The following is a 10,497-nucleotide window of genomic DNA, read 5'->3' on the forward strand; positions in this document are numbered from 1 at the left end:
ATTCTTGCTTTTTGGGTGTGTTGGGGCATTCAGGACTGACTGAGGTGGAAGTGCTAGGTTCTGATGATGGTGAGTGGTCTTGGTTTCTGTTAGTAAGATTCCTACATTTGCCTTTCGCCATCTGGTGATCTCTGGAGTTAGTTGTTCTAGTTGTCTGTGGTTGGAGCTCGTCCCGCCCATGACTCTGTTAGTCTCTGTCAGCAGTCCTGGGAGTCCAGCTCTCTCCTGAGTCTCAGTGGTCAGAATACTCTGCAGGCAAGCTCTCCTCTAGCAGGGAAGGTGCGCAGGGGCCTGGTGTTCAAATCTGCCTCCTGGCTGAAGATGTAGATCCAAATCAGTGCCTGTCCTAGAAGATGTGTTGTCTATACAGTTTATTCACTCACCTGCACCTACTAGTCACCAAGTGACCGTGGACTAAATATGACTCTCTCACCTGCTCTGGCAGACAGAGTCCTCACAGGTGGCCACCTTTCCTCTGGTGAGGAAGGTGCCCAAATTTCTGGAACCCGAAACAGGGTCTGTCCCAGAAGCTAGGTTTCTTCTGTTTGTCCCAAAGCTGTGTAGTTTCTGTGGTCCACACTCTCACCAGTGCAGACTTAAGCCTAGGTGAACCAGAGCAAAGATGGCTCCCCCAACCAGCTCAGGCTTTGAGAGCCCTCCCTGGCAGATACCTCTTCTCTGGCAGGGAAGGTACTCATATGTCTAGAAACAGAAATGGGATCTTTCCCAGAAGCTGTGTTGCTTCTGCATGCTGTCCTCTTTCAGCAACTCACCAGAGCCAAGATGGCAAAGATGGCTCTCTTAGCAGCCCAGGCAGTGATAACTTTCCCGGGTGGACACCTCTCCTCTGGCAGTAAAGGTGCTGGATGTCTGGATTCAGAAAAGGAGTCTGTCCCAGCAGCTGTGTCGCTTTTGCAGGCTGCCCTCTCCCTAGCAGTGCACCAGAGCAATGATGGCTCTCCTACCAGCTCAGTCACTGAGACCCTCTCCCAGGTGCACACCTTTCTTCTGGCCTGTTTCTACTTCCTTTTTCAGATCCTTAACTGTTTTGTTCAATTCCATCCCCTGTTTGGTTGTGTTTTCCTGTAATTCTTTAAGGGATTTTAGTGTTTCTTCTAGCTGTTTAGCAGTGTTTTCCTGTAGTTCTTTAAGGGATTTTTGTGTTTCTTCTACCTGTTTAGTAGTGTTTGCCTGTAGTTATTTAAGGACTTCTTCCTGTTTAGCAGTGGTCTCCTGTAATTCCTTGAGGAATTTTTTGTGCTTCCTCTTTAAGGGCTTCTACTTGTTTAGTGTTGTTCTCCTGCATTTCTTTGAGTGAGTTATTAATGTCCTTCTTCAAATCTTCTACCACCATCATGAGATATGATTTAAATCCACATCTCACTTTTTGGGTGTGTTGGGGTATCCAGGACTTTCTGTGGTGTGCATATTAGGTTCTGATGGTGCCCGGTGTTCTTGATTTCTGTTGGTAAGATTCTTACATTTGCCTTTCGCCATCTGGAAATCTCTGGTGTTAATGTTCAAGCTGTCTCAGGCTGGAGTTTGATCCTTCTGTGATTCTGTTATCCCCTGTCAGCACTCCTGGGAATCTAACTCTCCCCTGTGTCCCCTTGGTCAGAGCACTCTCTGCAGGCAAGCTCCTCTTGCAAGGCAGGTGTCCAGGAGTCTGGAGCTCTGATCTTCCTTCTGAGTCCTGGGGTCAGAGCCCTCCCTGTAGGCCAACTCTCCCTGCATGATCCAGAGGACCGGTGATCTCAAGGACCTGTGGTGTGGAGAGCCCTTCTGAGTGCTCAGCTGTCTCTGTTGGGGTTCAGAAGAGAGATGACAGGGGTGGGCACGACCGGACCAGAACCCCGCCTCTGGGCAGGCAGTGTTCTGTTGTTCCTGTTCCTGCTGGCACAAGCCCCTGCTGGATTCTCTGGAACTGATTGTGTTCCACTCACCTGTGATCCCAAGGACTGTGATCCTGAGGACCATGATCCCGAGGATCTGTGGTGTGGAGAGTTCTCCAGCTTTATTAAAAAGTTATTAAAGTTATTTTTTTTAAATTGGCTTTATTTAGCAAATTGAAGGTTAATTTGACAGTTTAATGATTTGAAGTGATTTTATTAATGATGGCTTCGTAGTTTAGTTTAGATTTCTGGTGTGTTCCACCCACACACAAAAGTCAACCCTGGAATAAATAGAGAAAGTAATAACAATGGTAATCAATGTAAGAAACCTAGAAATCTGGGAAGTTCTTATTTATATAAGCAGAGGAACATTCAAGGGCACATAGATGAGAAAACAATTGGATTATGCTATACTCTGGTCTGCTTTCTTTTCTCCTTTGAGCTTGCCTTTTCTCTCCAGTTGATTGCATGAAGAGCCCACATTGATCCATTTGATAGAGTTACATTGAACTTGAAACAACAAAGATTAAAGTTTCATACTTTTCAATGTCTTCAGTTATGTTTTAAAATAATATTAGTGTATCAAAATTTGGTATGTCTCAGAAAAATGGGACATACCTTGCATTTCCACAACCATATGGTAAATTTTAGGAAAAAAATATAAACCATATAATAGCAATGTGTTGAATAATAAAAACATCCCTCTGGGTTATAAAAAATTACCTACAAAGCCAGTAGTCATGGATAGCATGTGACTAAAGATGCAAGCAAATATGACATAATCTGGATATATTTCAGAAAAACAAAAAGGTATACTGTACTTTTACAACTTATATAAATGACACATAAATTAAAATTTTAATATTTTTCACCTTCATTCTAGTATAGGCATGTGAGTAGACACATTTTTAGTGATGTAGGAATATGTCATGCAAATTCATGAAGGTGCTTTCATATGATCCCTGAAGATGTTAACTCTCTAAGCAAAAGAGATCCATCAACTGCCCTGAGAATGTTTCAGCCCATAAGCTAGGCAGTCTCTACTCAGGTGATTTCTATCATTTTATATACTATTCTGTTTTAAACATTTAAAACTCATTCATGTGCAGCAGAATAAATATATGTTAAAAGAACATTATGAGTTGAAAGAATAGTCTCTTTTCCTGAAATCATATTCTATATTTTGTTTGAGAGGCAGAGCAGAGCTCGTCAATCACTCTTTTTAGAGGCTAAGCACATTTTATTATGCTTCAAAACAGTGAGAGAAGAGTCCTGTGACTACTTTGAGACCATTTACATTAGACATTTGAGTTAATATCTGTGATATATCACTCATTACCACATAAATAAAGAAACTAGTGACAATCCTGACCATTTCAGTTCAGGAGAGATGGTTTTCGGGTCAATAAATTTGACAGAAATAAACTGTGTAACCCTTTTGCTCAGCAGTTCTTAGCAGACTCTGTTATGCACTGAGAAAACAAGTCTGGGAATCTCAGTCTATGTCTGTGTATATACGACAATATATGTACTCACCAAAATGAAGTTATATGTTTCAAATTATTCTGTAAACATAAATGAGCCTATCAAGTGAATTTCAACTTTTTCACATTTTAAAATGGAAACAGTTAGGAAGTGAAATATATACATCTTAGAAAAATGCATGAAATTTATTTTGCTGTTATAAATAACTATTTATTGTATAGAACTAGATATGTGCTTCTTGTGTGTTATCATAGTGAATTTTTGAAGCTAATTTATGGAGTAGATATATGTTCTTTCTTGTTGTGGACAAGGAAACTGATTTTCAAAGGACAAGTTAATAAACTATTGATTCTGAGGGGTGCTAAATGCATTCATAGTAGGAGCTCTTTTTGGTTTTGAATTCATTCAAATATTCCAGAGTAACAAAAATTATGGTTGTTGAATTTAATACAGTTTTCCAGATTTCACTAAAACTACTGGTGTCCCAGAGCTCCCTGGGTCTAAACCACCAATCAAAGAAAACACACGGAGGGACTCCTGGCTCTAGCTGCATATGTAGCAGAGGATGGCCTAATAGGTCATCAATGGGAGGCAAGGCTCTTGGTCCTGTAAAGGTTCTATGCTCCAGTATAAGGGAATGCCTTGGTCAGGAAGTGGGTGTGGGTGGGTTGGGGAGCAGGGGAAGGGGGAGAGGATAGAGGATTTTCAGAGGGGAAACTAGGAAAGGGGATAACATTTGAAATGTAAATAAAGAAAATATCTAATAAAAAAAACTAGTGTCCATTCAAATGACAAAGTAGAATTTGCCTCAAATGGCAATGCCATCATTGGTCATGAAAGATAGCTCCTGTCACTTTGACTAAAGCTTGACCTTCTTTCTACTACTAGGGCTTACATGTTGTTTTTGTTGCTGTCATCATTATCATCATCATTAAATGGGAACCACACTCTACATTTTATTTCATATTAGTTTTTTTTCAACATGAAGATTCACTTATGTTGTTAGGAGTCCTATCAGTTCATGAATTGATATTGGTATAAGAATAAAATGAAATCTATTTAGTCTATTGGTAAACATACATGTGATATACATAATGACTAATATGCATGATGCTGCTCATGTGTTATAGTTCATCATATTCAATAATGTCTCTCATGTAGGTATACAGTTACAATATAGGTTTTCTGGGTTACAGAGTATCTGGAATCCAGTTGGAGAAAGAATCTTTCTTCAGTTAATTTTTCAGTTTATTATCTCACTTCTTTTTATATGAGTCATTCCATGTCTTGTGAACATTTAAAACACTGGTAAATTTTTCTCTTTCTCTTTTTTCTCTGATTGAAGAATAATAATATCTCATGATGGTTTGACTCTTATTTTCGGGTAGCAAAAGAAACATATCACATTTTCTCATTTTGTCACTTGACTTTCTTCTGTTTTGTGAAGTTTAAAATTTTAGTGGTTGAAAATTTCATATGTTGTTTTTGTTCAAATTCTTTCTTCTCTCCCAGTGTCTTTCAGACCACTTCCTACTCACCCAAATTCTGCTCCCTTTCATTTTATATGTTGACAGTTTAAATTATCTGTTTCCTATTTCAATGAGAGTTTCAGAGTTTCCTTCTATTTTCAAAGTTACATCTATTCCCATAATTGAAGTTTAAACATATGAATTATGTGCATCAATTGTAGCTGTATATATTCTTCACAATAAACATAAAGAAAGACAAATAGTAAAGATGTAACTTTTATAGATCCCACTATTATGGGCTTCAGAAATGGTTTTATATTTTTAATTGAAAAAGAAAATTAAACAATACATTCTGGTTGTGGTTTTCCCTCCTGCAACTTCTCCCAAATCTTTCCAAGCTATCACCCACCTATATTCACTCCCTTTATTTCTATCTCTAGGAAGTAAACAAACAGACAAGTTACAAAATTAAACATTAATTAAACAACAACTAAAAACCACAACACACACACACCCATACACACATACACCCACCGCATAGAAACAAAAGATCAGCAACTATAAAACACAAAATTAAGAGCAGTAAAAAAACGTGCAATAATAAATGAACCATTGTGAGGCAAGAAGTCCATAAAAATAATATTGAGTTCATTTTGTGTTGGCCATTTACCAGTTGTCATGGTTGATGCTTTAAACCTACCGAACTCCTCTCTTGGGTGTGACCCTCTAGGTTTCCTGTTTTTTTGTGGTTCTCAGAAAAGTTTTGTCCTCTAAGATTCATTCTTGCCTTGTCTTATTTGAAGCACATAAGATAACAGCTCTGTCTGGTGAGTAGCCTGAAGAGAACAATTTCCTTAATCGTGTGTGATTTTTAAGTGGTCATTACTCACTTGTGGGGATTATTTTGTTAATTTCAATACCATTGCTAAGACTCATCTTTCAGGATCCTACCTGCAATTATGGGAAAGTTACCAAGACTCTTCAACCACTCAAACTATTAGCTACAATATGTAGCATCTTGGCACCAGTAGACTGTCAATAGCTTAACATTTCCTACAGTATCTTGGTGTCTTTATGTTAGTATCTGACTCTATAACAACATACAAATAAATTAGTCTAATTATAATGAGTTTTATAGTTTTCAACATATGAATGCTTTGTTATTCCTGATCTTCACAATTTTTTAAATTTGTGACAGTGTCACAATTATTTTCTGTTTTATACTTCTTGGTGAAATAATTCTTGCGAATTATACTGATTCAACGGAGTCTAAAGGAACTTCATTTTGTATCTTGTCAGGTATCTGGCTGGAGTCTTCCTCTGGCTAGGGTATGATTTAATTAATTATTACCAAATATTATACTTTTTAAAAAACTAGAAATTAAACAGTAAAATCTATAATCCTGTATTAGGTATACAGCCATATTTCAGCGGTCTGTGGTAAACCAAAATGATACAAGTGTAAGGTTATGTGTTTTCAGTTTTCAAAAATAGGATATTCTTGAATTAAGATTTTGTTTGTTTACATTTTGCACAAGATTAAACTGTTAGTATTAAAAAATGATAACTAAACTGAATAAGTACATGCCAAATTCTGATCCTCCTCAAGCTTTCCATCTGCATTCAGTGTTGACAACAATGACACATTATTATTTTCAGTTCATGGATGAGGAAAATCAGCCAGAAGAAGAATAAAATTATTACTCTGAGGGGGTTGTCAAGCAATAAGCTCTCCTCATGCAATCTTGCATACTGTTACTTTTCAAGTATTTTAATGACCATGTTATGATGCTATTATTCTAACAATAATGTCAATCCACTCTTACCATTCAACATGGGTCATATGGTCTATGTTTTCACTTTTAAATATTGTTTTATGTATATGGGTGTTTTCCCCTTATGTATGTTTTCACTCCCCATGTCTCTGATATCTTAGTAGGCCAGAGAAGACAACAGATGTCCTAGGACTGGAATTAGAGATGGCTGTGAGATACCATGTTGAAATAAGCATCAAGTATGTGTCCTCTAGACAAGCAGCCAGTGCTCTCAAATACTGAGTCATCCCTCTGGCCCCTCCTTTCATTATTAAGAATACAGGTTTTGAGATTCATAGGAAAGTTTCTAAATAAACTGTACAACTGGTTATGTGGGTATCATCTCATTAAGGAATAAGTTATAATCTATTCTACCCCATTACCTAATACAATAACTAGAAAACATAAAATAGTATTTATTGACTATAAAACACATTAAACAATGACATTATTTACTAACTAAGAAATCATAGATTAAAATGTAATGCTGAGCCAGGCGTGGTGGCACATACCTTTAATCCTAGCACTCAGGAGGCAGAGGCAGGTAGATTTCTGAGTTCAAGGCCAGTCTGGTCTACAGAGTGAGTTCCAGGACATCCAAGGCTACACAGAGAAACCCTGTCTCAAAAAAACAATATATATATATATATATATATATATATATATATATATATATTGCTGAGATGACTGCCATAATCTTCTCTATATAATGATATATAAAACCAATATTAATGATTTACAAATATTAACAAATAAAGTAAACTTTAATATTACTCATTGTTTTATTTATGATTAATATAAGTTGTGTGTAGAGTATATCTGGAACTTGCATCTCTTAGGCAAGCATTATTCCAGTGAACTATAATTTGAGTCTTATAATTTCATTTTAATTAAATTTTTATAGAAAATAAAGTTATACATTCTTTCCATTACTTTAATTAGCACAATGTTCAATCTCTTCTTTCAAAGCTGTGGGCAATTGGTAGCTGGTGAGAGAGGCAGTTTTCCTTAAGTGTTGCCTGGTGTATGTAGGTCAATCTTTAGTACAATTTCATAAATCTAAAAGTATAAGAGCAGCACAGACTATATTTAATGAGAATAGAAATATACAAGACTGGGTTTGTTGAGGAAGGAGCTGGATCTGCTGGATTGGCAACCTACAGATTGGGGAAAAAAAATCTTCACTAGCCCTGTATCTGATAGAGGGATAATATCCAAAATATATAAAGAGCTCAAGAAGCTAGCCACCAAAAACCAAACAACCCCATCAAAAGGTAGAGTATAGAACTAAACTGAAAGTTCACAACAGAGGAGTCCCAAATGGCTGAGAAACACCCAAAGAAATGTTCAAAGTCCTTAGTGATCAGAGAAATGCAAATCAAAGCGACATTGAGATTCTACCTCACACCAATCAGAATGGTAAAGATCAATACCTCGGAATGCGGTGGGATTGAAAGCTGGTTAAACTACTCTGGAAGTCAGTCTGGCAGTTTTTCAGAAAATTGGACATAGTATTATCTGAGGACCCAGCTATATCACTCCTGGCCATATACCCAAAAGATGCTCCAACATGTAACAAGGGCACATGTTCCACTATGTTCATAGCAGCCTTATTTATAACAGTCAGAAGCTGGAAAGAACCCAGATGTCCTTCAGCAGAGGAAAGGATACAGAAAATGTGGTACATTTACATAATGGAGTGGTACTCAGCTATTAAAAACAATGAGTTCATGAAATTCTTAGGCAAATGGATGGAACTAGAAAAACTAATCCCAAGTGAGGTAACTCAGACCCAGTTCTAATTCTTTAACATAGCTTTTCAGTTCAAAACCCAGAGTCCTTTAGAATTCTCCTTATTCTTTTAGTTGTGTACTGTACACTTTTCCTATCTACTGCTATATCTTCTAGACTGTGACAAACTTCTAGGTAGTATTCTGCAATTCTCACGTGTATTTATTCACAAACATAAAACTTAGAAAACGCAAATTAAATAAATGATTAAGGATGTACAGTAACACACCTCATGGGGCCAGAGGTATTAGAAGTGCTTAATATTCTAATTGTAATGATTTTTTTCTGATTATTTCCATATGCTAAACACTCATCAAACTGTGTGATTTAAACATAACTAAAAGCAAATCTGTTTGTGTAAAGATAAATAAATTACTACAATGTAAAGTATAATGTAATGATTGTGGAAATACAGCTACTGAAAATGAATTTCTGATAAACTACATCCTTCATACAGTGTTGTTGAAAAACAGCTATTGACAAAGTTTTCTTCTTGATATGAATTATTTGTTCTAATGTTAATAATTTTTACTATAAAATTTGTAATTGGAGCCTTTACTGCTGTTCTCTCTAGTTGGTTCTTAAACCTTTTATTATATTTATTTAATTTACTTTCAAAGGAATGCATAATACACATATTTTTATTTTAATAGTCCCATGGTACCTCTTTGAAACACCTAAAGTATACAAACTATTGCAGACAATAAGAATAGGTACCAGTTAGTAGCCTCTTTGGGATTTTATAGTACATAATTTTGCATAGATCCATTCATATTAGTAAAATGCTAACATTATGCCAATAATTTTATTCAATATTTATGTAAAGAGATATTTTCTGCTTTAAAAAGTTAACTCCATTTTATCCTGTGATAAAGAGCATTGCTTGTGTCATAGGCAGAACAGCAGAAACATCTGGTGTTTATGCTCGTTTGCCATGTTGCAGATGACTATTTTCCATGTGTCAGGAAAACAAATGATTAATCACCCTTCCTTGTTAGCTTAATTGTTCTGCAACTCAGATAAGTTCCTCTGAGTGTTTCGCCCCCTTTTTGTAATTTCTGACATTTACTCTCGATTCTATTCATTTCCACAATTTTCAGAAATTCTTAATTGTTTCTACTATTCATGAATTTTAAATATTATTTGACAGGATCAGGGAAACTCTTTTATGATTAGCGTGAAAGAACCAGTAATGTGGACTTTTTGCCTGTGTACATTGCTAATTTGCCCCCATGGTAAAAGCAGTTGCTGATTTCTGAATGGTTTTATAAGTTTTTCAGTAAACTTCATATGGATTTCAGTAATCGTGTTTATCTATTTTCATGAATTTTAAGCAGTTTACATAAAAAGAAAAATTATATTTTCAATACTTAAGTTGGATATGGATTATTTTATATTCATTATTGTATTTGTATGTGGGTGTCATGATGTTGATGTGGAATAAGGGAGTAACAGCATTTAGAATTTGACACAGAAGCACAATGAACCTTGTGCTATAGAAGTAACTGGACTTTAACCTGCTTTATACCTCTCTTGCTATATTAATAATTCTTGGAAAGCAGTTATGTTTACTTGTATTTTGTTTTATTCTCTTTGCATTTCCCACTTATAACAATTCTTATTTTCTTCTTTTTATAGGTTTTGTTCAATCCCCACCCCTGTTTCTTCTTATTATTATTTTTTGACAAAAGTCATGTGTATAGACAAAGGGAAACATAGAACACATGTTAGCAAGTGAACCATGAGATCACGTGTCAAAAAATGCTCTCATGGTACACGTATCAAAAAGACAAGACAGAAACCTTTCATTGTCAGTGGATGCAGTTTTAATCTTACTTGACAAGGTTTGTTGTTTTAGTGAACACTGGTTTTGGGGTGTTAACTATGCTGTCTTTTCCAGTTAGAAATACTCATTTTGTTACTTTCCTTTTGTATTCTGAGTGACTAGGGCACTGGAAATCATAGCTTGTGGGAAAAGACCTGGACTCTGTTGGGTTCAGTAATTTAGAAAGGACTAGGAATATTGAGGTGGAATAATGTTAGGTA

The sequence above is a fragment of the Mus pahari genome, chromosome 4, assembly GCF_900095145.1.
Source record: "Mus pahari chromosome 4, PAHARI_EIJ_v1.1, whole genome shotgun sequence".
NCBI classification, from domain to species: domain Eukaryota; kingdom Metazoa; phylum Chordata; class Mammalia; order Rodentia; family Muridae; genus Mus; species Mus pahari.